Source organism: Diadema antillarum, unplaced genomic scaffold (genome assembly GCF_040938485.1).
Source record: "Diadema antillarum isolate AM-2024a unplaced genomic scaffold, OU_Dant_1.0 scf00000216, whole genome shotgun sequence".
Classification (NCBI taxonomy): Eukaryota; Metazoa; Echinodermata; class Echinoidea; order Diadematoida; family Diadematidae; genus Diadema; species Diadema antillarum.
Genome location: NW_027271105.1, coordinates 65,589 through 82,603, shown reverse-complemented (window position 1 = coordinate 82,603; position 17,015 = coordinate 65,589). Strand labels below are relative to the sequence as shown.

At 38.3% G+C, this 17,015-nt stretch overlaps 1 pseudogene; it reads left to right on the top strand.

The window, feature by feature from the left end:
* LOC139724480 (uncharacterized) overlaps positions 1-15,270 on the top strand; it is a 42,408-nt pseudogene extending 27,138 nt beyond the window's left edge.
* Positions 15,271-17,015: the final 1,745 nt, after the last annotated feature.

Below are 17,015 nucleotides of genomic sequence, written 5' to 3'. Positions count from 1 at the left end.
CTCGATTGGAATTATTACATGACTGCGACACATTAGCATTGTTCTTTGACATGTTAATTTTGAAATCACTTAACCTCTCCCAATGATTTATGCAAGTATTTGCCGGATTTGCGTTCATTTTATGTTATTCTAGTTGCGATCGCCAACTTGAATGAAGTGGATTTGCGCTTTAAAGTTTCATGAAATGTATACAGTGAGGGAATATCATGAATAATCGTGTTAGGCATTTTTGGTGTAACTGATCTGCGCAAGGGATAGAAAGCAAGGATCCCGTTTCTCAACATTTCCTTCAAGAATTATTTCCTATTTGTCCTGTTCGTGAAGGGATTGAATATCAAGGGTACAAATGCTTGTCCCACTTTGTTGATTATTTGAAATGGGACATGTATCCTAATCAGATTCTGATTGGCTAAGAAAGGGTCACCTGATACCGCCATGTGTAATTTTCCTCTCATATCGCCCAAAGTTTTTAATGTTTGCTTCCCGTCAAAAAAATAAGGAAAGATTTGCCCCAGTTTCTAACATAAAAGTGTTACACTGCGTTTGCAATCGGCTAACTTGCTTTAATGTAATTGTGGCCGTCTCCAGAAATTGTCTGCGTAATTTCTTCTTACCTTGAAGTTTATCAGTATAAACAGGAACAACTCAATGCATAAATTCATTTTTCTTTTAAAGTCTATTGGAGACCAATGTTCAAAGCTTGAGGTCAAAGACAGGAACTTGACTGTTTCGGTCAATATCACCCTCTCTCTTACCTGATCAGTGGTGGCATGTATGTAGCTGTATTAACAGAATGGTAATGACTTTAGAAATTATATTTTTGGCAAATCGTTTTGGCGGTCTGTATGCGCGTGTCTGCGGGTTTCACTGTGTATTCCATTAACCTAAAGATTTCTATCAAATAGACAATCTGATAAAACGTACCACACGGGAACCAAAATTAATGACTTGTTAATGAATTAGTTGAATTTGTAAGAAAAGTGATCATCGAAGATCAAAGACCACAGCTGAGGTTGACTGTTGTAGTTCTGGTGTTCGTGCAAAAAGTATTGTGTAGTGGTACATAAGCGCAAAACTGTCACTATTCAAAAGGCGCAAGGATGTGGTGATCTCAATTTTATCAAACTTTAGACAATACTATGAATGAAAAGAAAGTCTCAGATTATGTATAGGAAAAACATTTCTACAAGTTTGGAGATGAAAGACCAAGATCGAAATATAAACATGATAAATGTCTAAATTTCATTAATTCCCCTTGCGCTTAGAAACATTGTATTAAGCGCATTACAAATGTAATGTGTTATTATTATTGTCCCGAAATAAGTTGGCGTAATTTTGCAAATTATACATGATTGTATCGGGTACAAAAATGGTCTGAAAATAAGAAACTGATAAATTGCCCTACATCGACGTAACGAGCATTGCTAAAACACTGATCAATGTAGTGCTTGTACTTTTATTGCAACCGATTGACAAATTGCCCTATAACATCGACGTAAATAAATACTACTATACGACACTGATCAATTCAGTACTTATTTTCGTCGATGAATGTAGGACAATTTGTCAATCAGTTGCAATAAAAACAACTCGATGAAAGGATTTTATCAATTTGAAAAATAAGAAAGTTATAGACTTATTCAATTTTAGATGATGCCACCGAATAGTAATCTTGGTCGCGGCCAAGTCTGCAGACTTAATGAGGTAATAATGTCATCCACTTGCAAAACTCTGAAGGCTTTACGCACTCGATATCATAAAAGTCGTGGTTTTAGTTGATAACACAGAAGTTACAGCCCTATCAAAAAAAAATAAACCCAACAATAACAAAAGAAAAATAACAAACACACAAACAAAACAAAAAACATTAACGTTATTTTATTACAAGTTTATTATAACAAGGTTATCACTAAGTTTTTCTTAGTGACGTCATGTTTCATGGAGTCAACCTTGTCTATTAAAGTCGCATCCAAATGGACCTGATTAACACTTTCGATTTAAAATGTGAAACTTGGACTTATACACTATAGGATAAACACATGTTTACATTCATCGCGGGGTAGAATTTTCTTCCACTTACCAAATTCACCGACTTTTGCGAGGTCGGCTTTGGCGAAATTGAACTCCCGCGAAGATTTCGTCTAGGTCAGAGGGAGACACGCGAGGTGATTACATCATCACTTCACCGAATTCGCATATTATGCAGTTGCCATTGATATCACTGTTGCGTTGAAAAAAAAAATGTGACTCTCCATTATTTTAGCGTAGATTTGATAGAACTTCTATAACTCTCTGTCTCCGGTTTTTATGCTATTTTCTTTTTATAATTGAAGGCCAACTTTAACACGACGTGGAATTGCACTTCATATACGCGCCATTCGAGCGAGCGCATCTGTCGTTTAAAGGGGATGGCTAGTAACTGATCAGTGGGAATCAGTGGGAATGCTGGGGATAATTGTTCCAATCCTTGTGGGATTCATTTAAGAGTACATTATATATCTATTGTTGTGTGAATATTATTTGCTTCAGAATGGTCTCATATTCAAGTAATGTGCAGTTTAATGTTTCCGGGTTAGCATGCCTGTACAGTGACGGGGCATTGAACTTATTTGAATATGAGGCCGTTCTGAAGCAAATAATTTTTCACACAACAATAGATAATGGACTCTTAAATGAATCCCACAAGGATTGGAACAATCATCCCCCAGCATTCCCACTGATTCCCACTGATCAGTTACTAGCCATCCTCTTTAAGTCTATAAGTGACAACTTATTGCAGTGCCGCCCCCTCCCCCCCAAAAAAACCCCAAAACAAAACAAAACAAAACAAAAATAAACAACAAAAACAGCCAACCAACCAACCAGATAAACAAACAAACAAACAGACAACGGAAAACAACCTAAAATCATTGTTAGGTACAAATTATTGAATAATTATTAATCATCTGCGTCAAGCGGCGATGCCCTTTCTCAACTTTTTGGAGAAAACTCTGCCACGAATTGAGGCCTTGCTATATGATGCAGAGATCTGAGTTGAAGCCGCGTCAAATCTGTCGGAAGTCACTAAACCACAACTCCTGCACGTTGGTTAAGTCTGTGAAGTCTATATAATTTTGCTAAAGCGTTTCTTTTAGAACTTTGGCGTGAGTGTGGTGTCGGTAAGACTTGGAAGGGTTAAGTGAAAAGGGGAAAAAAGGGAAACTCCTCGTGGGCTTTTTCTGTGTTTGCAGTGAGAAATTGGCAATATGGCAAATCCTTTTTTCATTTCATTTAATCCTATTATCCGCTCTATAATGTTATCATGATTTCGGCAGGTTGAGGCGAAAAGTTGCCACATGCCCCCATACCTACATTAGCCCTTCTCTCTTTGCTGTGCCACAAAGCAATATGGGGGGGGGGGGGGGAGGGGATCCACGCAGTGAAAGAGGTCTTCATTTCCTGCATGGTTAGTGCCCCACGGCTGATCGAAGCCGGTTCAAAATAACAATCTACGCATGAGCAGAAAGACAGAGAAAGAGATGGAGAGAGAGAACTTGTGTGTGTGCATGTGTGTTTTTTTTTTTGTGTGTGTGTGCTTGTTTGTTTTGTTTTTGTTTTGTTTAGTTTTTTTTTTCGCCAAGAGTGCGGGACCGTTTTCGAAAATCCACTGCACTCAATATTTTTCAAAAGGAGCTGCGTCTTGGAATACACGTTGATCATTATCTATAGGCGGCATGCGGTATGATAACCACAGCGAATGTTTCAAGCATATATTGGTGGTAACATTACCTTACCAAAGTAAACACAAAAGATGCCCTCAGTGCATCTTCAGCTTTCCGACACGTTACTCTGTCGGTCCCAATGTCTCTAAGAACCGCTGACGTGTTGCCGAGATCACTTGCCTGTGGAAATGACACGGCAAATTAAAACGAAAAGTTCGATTCCTAGCACACTTCCGTTTGGAAAAGATAATGTGGTATACTAGTTCGATCGAGACACCTGTTAAATGTTGGATATTTTTTCCTGTGGGAAAGGGACAAAAGCAGACGCAGATATTTTTGGTTCTTATGGCAAAAGAAAAAGAATAATGATAAGTTTTTGTAGTATTCAGATTTTAAAAAGCCACAATAAAGTCATTCTATTCCATCTGCTACCGTGCTTGCATCTTCCAACAGTTGGTCATATACCTGCAGACTCCCATCATGAAGACAAAACAAACAAAATGTTTGTTTTGTCGTCTGTTTCTATCTTTCACAAAGTAAATGATAAGAAGTTGCATATCCCCACAACTGAATTTGTACAAACGCACACGCGCGCGCGTGTTGCTCACACTTTCTTTGATTATTTTTTATGCCTCCGCCAACGAAGTGGCCGGAGGCATTATGTTTTCGGGTCGTCCGTACGTACGTCCGTCCGTCCGTCCGTCCGTCCGTCCGTCCGTCCGTCTGTCCGTCCGTACGTACTTCCGTCCCGTTTTGTTTTTGTCAATATCTCAAGAACCGTGTGGTGGTTTTACATCAAACTTGGTATGAGGGTATATCCTGGGGGAAAATACTTTGTTTGGATTTTAGGGTCACGGGGTCAAAGGTCAAAGGTCACAGGTTATTTTGTGAAAAAGGTTGAAAATTCATGTTTTTCTCCATATCTCGCAAATGGTTCAAGGTATCTTCATGGAACTTAGTATATATGCTTGTTCTAATGGGCAGTGATTATCTAGGGAAGTTGGGGGTCATGGTTCAAAGGTCAGGGATCAAAGGTCAAGGTCAACTCCTCAAAATATCACTACTTTCCTTATATTTATGCAATGCCTGAAGGTTTTTTTTTTTTTTTTAACTTGATGTATACATGTATTACCCAATATATATTCTGTGGGAAGTTTCTTGCCAAAAGGTCAAAGGTCAAAGGTCAAATGAAAGTGCTGAATTGCACTTTTTCCTCCATATCTCAAAAGTAACTCAAGGTATCATCATGAAACTTACATATTTATGCATGTTCAACCTAACAGTGATTCTCTTTGGAACTGTGAGGTCAAAGGTCAAAGGCCATTTTTAGATAATGCTATTTTCCCATTTGATACTGAAATTATACTTTTTCTCAATACCTTGAAAATTACTCAATGCATAAACTTATAAAAGGGTCAAAAGTCAAGTAAAAAATCATCAGTTTAGGAGAACCATGCATTATGGCGGAGGCATATCAGTCGCCGTAGCGATATATCTAGTTTTTTATAAAACTACAACTGACGGTGTCAGTGACTCGAATTCATATTGTTCAGTATTCCTCCTCAAAAGTTCAAAGTCTTGATCAAAACAATAACTAGCAAATTACCCAATTGCTCACAATGATGTGTTAAAAAAAGAATGCCTATAGTAATACATAATACACAAGTTGAACCAATATCGCCCCCCACGACGACATAAAATGGGAAATGTTATTGGAGTGGTGAATGGTAAAAGAATTTGCATTGACAACAAAAGCGGACTAAACGAAATATTAGAAATCGTCACTTCTGATTTAGAAAAGAGCAATGTGAAATCTCGTTGGCCCTCTTTTTATTGATTCTTAAAGAAGTCTCAAAGAAGTCTTGAAGAAGTTCTAGACTAAGCTGTGGATTAAACATTATCTCCTGCCTTTGAAGAAGTTCCAGACTAAGTTCTGGATTCGACATGTCCTAGTCTTGAAGAAGTCCTAGACTAAATTGTGAGTTAGCATCATGTCCTAATTTTGAAGAAGTTCTAGACTAAATTCTGGATTAAACATGTCCTAGTCTTGAAGAAGTTCTAGACTAAACTGTGACTTAAACATCATGTCCAACTTTTGAAGAAGTTCTAGACTAAGTTCTGGATTAAACATGTCCTAGTCTTGAAGAAGTCCTAGACTAAACTGTGAGTTAAACATCATGTCCTAATTTTGAAGAAGTTCTAGACTAAGTTCTGGATTAAACATGTCCTAGTCTTGAAGAAGTCCTAGACTAAGCTGTAAGTTAAACATCGTGTCCTACTTTTTAAAAAGTTCTATAGACATGTTCAGGATTTAACATGTACTAGCCTTGATGAAGTCCTAGACTAAGCTGTGGATTAAGCATCATGTCCTACTTTTGAAGAAGTCCTAGACTAAAGCTGTGAGTTAAACATAAGTCTTCATGCCGTCAATTCAATCTACAATATTGTTTGGAATTTCCCAGGGTAAAACGTAAAAACATTGCTTTTCTTGAGTTATCACAATCATGATAGACGAAACTGTTGTATAACAATTATTCAAATCCTCGCTTTTTCTTTTTTTAAATATCAAAACAGTGCTACGCACCAATTTCGACCTTGGTCATTTCTTGCGAGTCGGACGATCGTCACTCCTATGGTATGTTATTGCGTAACTCCTCCGAACGAACGAAATCTGCAGTGCTATCCATAAACGTGTGGGACAATGCTGCCATTGAGACACGTGTGTGTGTGTGTGTACGCATCATACACAAACATTGTGCCCGCGAGCTGCGGTGATTGGAGGAGAGAGGCCAGAAGACGCTTGACTCTTTTGGCCTCTCTTCATGCGCATGCGCACTGTGAGTGTGCGTCCATTCGGATCCCTTCGGAAGCTCGCGTGGCTCGGACAGCCATTTTGGGTAAGGTGATATTTAGACTAGACCAGTGTGTGTTCGCTGACCCATTGAGCCAGCGCTGTTCTCATTCGGTGTCACATTTGATACAGAATGGGGAGAGGCAGCGTGTTGCGTTCGTCTCCGTGCCGCACAAACCACTCGCCACAATTGTAAGGCTTTAAATGGCTCTTTTAATGCTTTTTTATTCCTCCGGCACGAAGTGGTGCCGGAGGCATTGTGTTTTCGGGTTGTCCGTCCTCCGTCCGTCCGTCCGTAATCAATTTTGTGGACAGTGTAACTAATAAACCGTTTGAGGTATCCTAATAAAACTTGGCATGTATATGTATAAGGGGGTGAAGTTGTGCCTATCAACTTTTGGGTGCAGATGCTCAAGGTCAAAGGTCAAGGTCAAATGCTCAAAATTTCACTATTCCCCCATATCTATGTGATGACTTAAGGTATTTTTTGAAACTTAGTGTATACTGTACATGTTGTACCAAATAAAGATTCTCTGTTAGAGTTTTGGGTCAAGGGGTCAAAGGTCAAGTGAAAATGTTAAAATTTCTCTTTTTCCTCCATATCTCGGAAATCGAAGGTATCTTCATGGAACATACTACATAGGCATGTAATGACTGGCAGTGATTATATAGGGAATTTCGGGGCCAAGGGGTCAAAGGTCAGGGGTAAAAGATCGAGGTCAACTCTTCAAAGATTCACCTTTTTCCTCATATTTATGCAATGCCCGCAGGATTTTTTTTTTTGAAAGTTGGTGTATACATGCATTACCCAATAGAGATTCAGAAATTACACTTTTTTCTCCATACCTCGACAATTACTTAATGCATAAACTTATAAAAGGGTCAAAAGTCAAGTGAAAGTCCTCAAATCTCTAAATACATGGTCTCTTAGAAATCTAGCTATTCATCCAGTTAAACCTAGTTCAAGGAAAGTGAACATTCAACACATTTGTGACAAACAAGTCATTCTCATATTTTGCCAATAATGTGAAACTATCATCACACATTGTCAAGATACACTATAGATCTATTAGGAGAATCATGATTTATGGCGGAGGCATACCAGTCGCCATAGCGACAATTTCTTCGGAGAAAATTTGGACGACAGTTTTCACAGTTGTCACAGTGAAGACACAAAATTGCGGATGATAATGAAAATGGTCTTTCTAATACTATTTCCATGTGACAAGCCTTCAAAATCAATAGAAATGTGCTGATAGCAAAATAATTATTGCAATAGGCCCTCCTTATAACAAATTCCTTGGGACCAGTGGAATCACTAGTTAACAGTTTGAAAAACAAACAAACGAACAAACAAACAAACAAACAAACACACCCAGCAACAATGCAAGAACACAAAATGCGCTTTTTGTGTCAAGAGTGTAACTTTGTTACGGAGGAGAGTCTGTTTTCTTTCCGACGAAAGTCTACTTGTGTACTGAAGAATGTTTTTCGATGTCACATCGAAGTCGTAGTCTGTCGGAGGGAGAGAAAAAAAATCGTTTCTTGATTTTCTCTCTATTTTTCTTGAGCGTTTGATGCAATTGTTTTTTTTTTCAGCGAAAGAAAGACAAAGAAGGAGAACATTATGGAGAAGGAGGAGGAGAAGAAGGAAACTTCGGTCATCTACCCTATAATTAAGCATGTGTCCGCTAAATACCTCGGCTAACCCTTTCGCGGCTGAAAGTCTCAAATTGTATCACTGTTGCACGTGGTAGTCATGTATGCAGCCCCGGAAGGGTTAAAGGGGATGGCTAGTAACCGATCAGTGGGAATCAGTGGGAATGCTGGAGGATGGTTGTTCCAATCCTTGTGGGATTCATTTAAGAGTACATTATATATCTATTGTTGTGTGAAAATTATTTGCTTCAGAATGGTCTCATATTCAAGTAATGTGCAGTTTAATGTTTCCAGGTTAGCGTGCCTGGTCAGTGACGGGGCATTAATCTGCACATTACTTGAATATGAGACCGTTCTGAAGCAAATAATTTTCACACAACAGTAGATATATAATGTACTCTTAAATGAATCCCACAAGGATTGGAACAATCATCCCTCAGCATTCCCACTGATTCCCACTGATCGGTTACTAGTCATCCCCTTTAAGTAAAACGTTCGTATGGCTGTTTCAGAACCCCAAGTAGCTTCGCAAAAGAATGCAGCTACTATTTAATGTCGCTTTTGTGCCATCATGCGCTCCTCAATGCGAGCGGGAGAAAAGGGGCTCCGAAGCCTCCTCCCCCTATCGGTTAAGCTGTCCTCTTCCTTTGGGGTCAAAGGTCAAGAAGAAGATTGCCAGCGGTGAGAAGTGGGTCACCTGCACTTTGCGGGTGACCCAGGGCGTCTCTGCCATCGGGTGTCGGTTGTGCGGTAAAACTGCTTGTCCGACTTCAGTCCTCGAGAAAGGGTTCTGGCAAATATATGCGTTATCACTTCCCAACAAAACGCAGTCGGTTCTGTGTCAATAGCAGCAGATTGATCACAAATAAAACGTCCGGGGGGGGGGGGGCGGAGGGGGAAGGGACAGAATGTATGGGAAAGAAAAGTCGGAAGAAATTGATACATTGGTGGAAAAGAGCTCTAGAGTCCTGAGTAATGTGTGCCGAAGTAATGGCATTCTTTTCAACAGGTGGAAGTTTGCCTAATGTTATTGTAAATACGAGGAGGGTACGAACTCTGTGAGGTTGGACGGGAAGGGAAGGTGGGACTGAAAGGGGGCAACTTAGTTGGGAAACGCAAGGCAAAGAGAACCAAGTTTTAACAGTAATATATCTTTCTTGTTTTTCTCTCTCTCTATCTATCTGTCTTTCTATCTATCTATCTATCTATCTATCTATCTATCAATCAATCAATCTATTTATCTATCTATCTATCTATCTGCAGTATCTCTCTCTCTCTCTCTCTCTCTCTATATATATATATATGTACTCTATATATATATATATATATATATGTACAGTATCTATCTATATATCTATCTATCTATCTATCTATCTATCTATCTATCTATCTATATATCTACAGCATCTCTCTATCTATCTATCTATATATCCATCTACAGTATCTATATATTTATCTATCTATTTGTCTGGATGCGTATGTATGTGTGTGTGTAGAGAGAGAGGGGGGGGGAGAAAGAAGGAGAGATATAGAGGACTGCATGTTGGATTGGCGGACACTCAAGTTGATAAAAGAAAATAAAACAAACTTGCGTACAGATTATAAACAGATAAGCCAACGAATACATAAAGAGGAACACTAATGCGAAGTATTAAAAGTATTAGAATTATTAATATTAGTACTATTAGTATTAGTATTAGTATTCGTATTAGAAGTATTCTCTGATATGCTGTAAGAAAATATTGTTTAATAGTTCATAATTATGAACTTATGGACTGTACGTGACACCAGAATATACAAGCTAATGTAACATAAGATTTGTGTGTATGTGTGTGTGTATGTGTGTGTTTCACAAGTCAGTGGCGTGTTGTAGTATGGACATGATGGAAGACGTGTATATAGAAACCAACGCAATTTGTTCTGTGCGTTGTACCATTATTAAGTATGGAGAACCTGTCGTTTTCAGTATCTTTTCATAAGGGAAATAGCAGTGTGTGTGTGTGTGTGTGTGGTGGGAAGGTTTGGAACAATTACACGAAAGTATGACGTTACAAACCAAGCTATGGGTCTAAAACTTTCACATTATACACTCTGCAAGTTACAGTAGCATCCACTGGAATGATACGGCGAAGTAAATGAAAATATCACCCAACAGAAACAAAAACAAATTGAGGGCATGCAAAATATTGTTCTCTCTTATAGCGGCAAATCGCACAGTAAAATAGCAATAGCCCCGAACTATTTTGTGTAATGGAATGAAAATATGACAAGCTGCCGGGGATAAATCAAAAGCGCAGGTGTTTTCATCGCTTTCGTTATATAGCGCTAAGACTTTAGGCGGGATAAGTCAAATCTGTGGTAAATAGCTGCTCTTCGAAGCAGGAAATTTGTGGTGTCTAGTCATTGCAAACGTCGTCTTATCTTTTTTTTTTTTTTTCAGGCCTATTCTTTAAAAAAAAAATGTTTTTATAGAGCTCTGTAAAATCCTTTTTGCAACACTTGTAGAAGACTTAACTTTCAACACTTTCACAAGGAAAGTGTTTAATTGGTTAAACATCTACACTGCAAAAAGTCCGGTGTTAAATATGAAACACCGAGCTGGTGAAAAATTTCCGGTGCTCATTTATGGTGTTAGATTTACACCTCCGGGTGTCATTTCAAAATATAAAATTGTTTTTTGAATAGTGTCTTAGTTACTGCACTTCTTTTGAACTTCAACAAGACAATAAAGAATTTTCCGATAAAGTACTTGATTTTTGAAAAAAAAAATGTGTAAACACATTTACACCACAGTAACACCAGTTGGTGTGGCCTCCTATTGAAGCTGGACGGGTGTTATACCGTTGAAATTAACACCACCAATATCAAATCAACACCATGCGGTGTCATTATTGAAATAACTCTAGCGCAGTGTCAAAAATATCACCAGCCACAGTGTAAAATTAACACCACGAAGTGCCAGGTGAACACTTTTTAACACCATCACAATACATTTTCTACACCTGTGGGTGTGGTACTCTATTGAAACTTGATCGGTGTTAGATTTAACACCCATGGTGTTAAATCTAACACCGATATTTTTACAGTGTAACTAGATTTTCGCTTAGTTAAAGGTCCTGTTTACCTTTGGGAGAAGTGATTTAAAAAAAAAAATCAAGATATCACATTGATGCATATGTGTTTGTCTGTTGTATCACAAAACATCTTACCTGATAATATTTTCAGTATTTAGTAAATTAAAGTATGCAGTAAATTATGCAGTAATTTACAACATAATGCGCTGAAGTGTGTTGAAACTTTCAAAGTCTGTGGGTTAGGGTCATTTGTTTGTGATTCCATTTTATAAAATCAGAATAAAAAAGATGAAGTTGTGTTATCATAAGGAGGTTTTGAAGTTGAAAAAAAAAATATCTGAAATAATAATGGTCGCAACGCCGGAACTGCCCATTATGTATTTGCACAAGCTCTATCAAACTTTGAATCTTATATTCATGAACAAAAAAACTAGATTTTATTTTTGTTGATGAATAGATTTAATTGTGTGCATATGAGCAATACAAAGAGAGTACAGCCAGCCGACTGGAAGCTTAACGTTTGATCGGAATAGCGTTAGTCATTAGAGACCTGCAGGCGATACACGTACCTCCCGTATTTTGGGAAGGGCCCAGATTCAACCTTTCACAAGAGAGTGTTGTTGAACTGGAGGGAGAGTTCGGCATTTACTTAATTTTAAGAATCACCGTCGTGGACAAGCCACTTCTGTTTATTTTGTATTTTGTCCTGTCACTATTATTATTATTTTTCTCTTTTTTTGGGGGGGGGGGGGAGCGGAATCACGAAATCATTACGATCTATATCGGGGTTATGATTTCCATCAAAAAAACAGATGCCCTCAACGATCAGTTATCGCCTGTTAAATGAACAACATTGTGTAGGTGTCCTTGACTTTCTGTTCCCCTTGACGTTTTTAATATTGTTAGTCATCAGTGTGCCACGTTTATTTCCTATATGGTCCATAGTATATGCATGTGTGCTTATTCGACACACTAGCACAGAAAGAGAGAAACCGATGCACACTCGCTATTAACCCTCTCAGTTTCTTGACATCATTAAAGGACAAGTCCATCTTTCATATACATGTGGGTTGAGTGAATGCATCAATACTAGTAGAACACATTAGTGAGAGTTTGGCGAAAATCCGACAATCCGTTCAAAAGTTATGGACTTTTAAAGTATCTGCGCAGTCACTGCTGGATAAGAAGACTACTACAGTGTATGATGTCACATACGTACAACGATATAAGGAAAATAAAAGGAGAATTTCACAAGATTTTAGTTTTTGAATAAAGTGCACATTTCTTCGACTTGTTACTGACGTATGTTAAGGGTAATATTATTCCCCCTGCCTTCTGAAAGAGAGAAGTCGAATGTTCTTCTGTTATGCGAGAAAAGTGAAAATATGTTGAATTTTCTTTATTCTTTCTTTACATCGTTGTACAGTGTACACATGTGACATCACAAGCTATAGTAGTCTTCTCATCCAACCATGACTTAGCAGAAACTTCAAAAATTCATAACTTTTGAACGGATTGTCCGATTTTCCTCAAACTCTCACTGATGTGTTCCACTAATATTGCTGCATTTACTCAACCCATATGTCTTTGATGGTGAACTTGTCCTTTAAATGATTTTGGAAATAGATTAAGTGGCAGTGGTCGCGATAAAGTTAATCTGTATTTAAAGGCATGGACACAGACCAGTGACAATTTTCTGTTGACTTGCCATGTATGTCTGTCCTTGACAGAGTTCGTTGTCTTTTCGACCGAAGACTTTTTTAAGCGTTTTGAGTAACTGGTATTATGCTTAGAATCGTTCACACGGCGTGATCTTTCTGGATGAATAATGTGAGTGAAATCCATTTGTAAGTATGCAATTACAGGAACGGTTTCGATATCGATCTTTCTCTTTGCAAATGCATCGCCCGTGATTACTAAAGCTTTAATGTTAATCCACTGGATGATGTAAAGAGATTTAGCGCTTCAGATACAATTCGTATCAGTCGTAGCGTGTGGTGTGGTAATATTTCTTCCTTAACTGCTTAAGACCTGCTGCAAGAAAGATAAATTGCTGTTGATAAATCCAGTGAGAGGCGGTATTTTCATAATTTTCTGGTGCCATTTTCTTCACCAACAGCTCACTTCGAAATCCGCAGAAAGCGTTTTGAATCACCAGTTGATTAGATTATCAAAGAGGGGGCAGTAATTACAGTAGAAAGGTGAGGAAGGTTCCCTCCCCATTTAACCCGTAGATCTTAAAGCTGATGTTAATGTTTAGAGCTCCATACAATCGTGGGTTTGCTCTGATAGGGAAAAGAGATTTGGGGGATTACTGGCCACACGATAAATGATCTAAACTGATGGCGTCTTTCTGTAAAGTACCAATGAAATGCAGACTCTCTCTCGAGGGGTTATACTCTGTGGTTCACCTAGTCAATCACCTACCTTTCTGTGAACCTCTTTGTATGGCTAAAGGTCTCTTGTGTGGCGAAGAGATTGTGCGGATCTGAACGAATTCGTGCTTGAGGACATTTGTAGAGCTCCGACAATGAATAGCGAACCTTGGTAATGGGAATTTCATTTTCTAAGTTTTGTACATAATAATCAGATATTGATAACGTTAAAATTTGAACTCGAATACAGTACCCTTAAACCCTCGCCTCCACATGCATGCACCGTGTTTGTTTTCTTAATGACTCTTTCGTGAAGATAATATCGATAGGTAGAGGGAAACTTTGGACATTAAAATAGCGATGGTTCTACAACAACAATGACAACACTGTACATTGACGTTTAAGGTTCCTCGTGCTTTTTGTTAGCGAGGTCTGTGTACTCCCTTCCTACCACGGGCGACTGTACGTCACATGATGGGCCAATGATATTTCAATGTACTGGACCTGAGAGGCTTAAATGATGACTGCTCCGCTATGACGTAAACATGAATAGCTTCATTTTGAAACTATCTTCCTGTGTGTGTGTGTGTGTGTGTGTGTGTGTGTGTGTGTGTGTGAGTGTTTATTCAACGAGCCTTCTCCATGTATATTGACCGGGAGGGAGGGGAGTGACTAATCATCGCCATCTGCATCAGTGTCATAACTACAGTGCACTCCTGTTATAACGAACACGGTTACAACGAAATTCCGTTTACAACGAAATAAAAATCCGGGTCGCAAAATTATCGAATCTATGTTCTTTTACTGTTCATTTCTTGGGTTAAAGCGAAAATTCGATATAACGAAAGAAATCTGCTGGTCCCGAGGACTTCGTTATCACGGGAGTCCACTGTATTTGCAACAAAATGTTGACCGATGCATACAATGTTGGTTTTAGTGCATCTTACCAAGTTTAGCGGAACCTCGTTATAAAGAGGTGGGATATAACAGAAACCCTCTTTAACAAGGCGATTTTGCAGTGTCCCAAATCTTGATAATTTTTCACTATTGTACCTCGATATAGTGAGAAGCCTGATAAGGCAATTGTCATTTTGGGGTCCTTGTTATGGAGAAGAAGGATGTGGCCAAACCCTGCTATAACAAGGTGATTGAGCAGGGTCCTGTTTCATAAAACTTGATATCAGTGACAACTGCCACATTTCTATGACAAATTCGCTCTCAGCCAATCAGATGCAGGGATTTCAGTAGCTTGTAACAGCTATCACAACTTGTCACTGATAACAAGTTGTATGAAACGGGGCCCAGGTCCCAACTCTTGATATTTCTTCATTATTTTTTTTTTTTAACCCTGATAATTATAGTGAGATACCTGATGCAACACTTTAATTGTCATGGTTGGTCCTCGTTATAACGAAGGCTCCCTGTATACCGTATGTGCCCTTCAGGGATTCCTTTCATTTCTTGCCGTCTTTCCCCAGGTCGTTGATCTCCACCAGAGTCCTGTCTTCTCAAGTCCCGAGGTCGAACTGGTCTCGCTCGGAGCGACGTCGCCGACCACCGCGCTGAACATCGGCGCTATGCAGCTCGATGACCTTTCACCTCGGGTGTAGCCCACCAAGGTCCTGAGACACGATCGAATGGTAAAGTGGAACCTCGTTATAATGAAGTCGCATACATGTATAACAAACACCCCAATAACCAGGTGATTTTGCATGTCCCAACTCGTTATATTTCTTTTTTTTTATGGCTCTGATATGGTTTAAAACCTGATGTAGCAAGGTAATTGGCATGATTTTCAGGTCCTTGTTATAGCGTCTTTGTTATAACAACAGAATGTTGTCATAAAAATACATGTACAATGTAGTTTTACTTACAGAAGTATATAGTGTACACCTGCATTACTTCACAGTCACTAAATATGAATGAATGTAATATCCAACGTTTCCAAATATTTCTTGATGAAACATATATATGACAGTCTTTTACGGAGAGTAGCTCACCTTATACACAGTAGAGTCTAGTATAGTACATGCGTTCCAGAAGTACATGTATATAGAGTAAAGTACATAGTATGCCAGTAAATATAGTGTTGGAAAGTATTTCCACCGGTATGTTAAGTATTTGAGGTTACACCCCATTAGGTTACAAAATGTCATACAAGACATTGCTTGTACATATTGGCAACATTTTGACATAAAAAAATCAACTCAGTCAAATCTATTTGACGCAAAGGCAGATAATCGTCATGTTACGTGCGCTGTGTGCTTTGGAAAATCTTATGCTAAACTTTTACGTACATAGCAAATCAGATTACTGATGGAAAATTGCGAATACACTGTATTGCCATTGTCATGTTCAGCTACCACTCAACTCCATAGTTTGCGATTCATTGATTTTGATATATCGCGAGTATGCAATCATCTTTTTAATACATCGATTTTAATCACCTCAACGGTAACTTTTGATATTGTATCTTTTGTTGACATCATTACGTAATGTTTGGACGTACCATATTTCTATTATTATTCCAGTTTTCATATCAGAAGTACATCGTATGTTAATATTTTCCTACTCTTTTCTTCACATTCTACAACTCGGTATTGGATGTAACAATCGCTTCCGTGGTAGGTGTGTGCTTGAAATCATCGAAAACAATTTTCAAATTCATCATGTCCCTGTGGAGAACCCTAAAATTCATCGATCACCGTAGTGACTGTACAGGTTCATTGACCTTCACGATTGAAATGAACGGTCCTTAATACAATGGATATTGTGCCAGCGAGAGCATTGCACTGAGGGGTATTGTTATGCTCAATATGCAATATTAAGACGATAGTTGGTAGTGTTTTCTTCCGTATGGCATGTATAACAGTGGATATACGTGTATTCCAAAGAATGCAATCTTTGATAATTGTAGTCCTTGGTATATATTATAATTGTTCGAATTTCCTTGTGCAATACTTGAGTCATGGATATTGAATGAACGTATTATGGATAGAATATACACTGTAAAAAATACGACATGCGACATGTTTATGAACTAAACACAGTGTTAAAAATCTAAACACTTTGTTTAACATCTAAACACCCGGTGTGTTTAGCGCGTGTAAAGTATTGAGAGTTAAAGTGTTTAGCTTGGAATGTTTAGTTGGAGTGTTTATTCTGGCTATGTCCATATATATATGGAGAAGTGTTGGAAATGGTGTGTAAATTGCAATTTCTAGTTTCCTTTTATCACGAGAAAGTGGAAACTGTTACGACATCAAGATGCACTATGAAATAATTCATTTTTAGGCCTTTCATGGAAATGCCTAATCAATAAGGAAAAAGAATAACCTAAAAATATGTAATACAA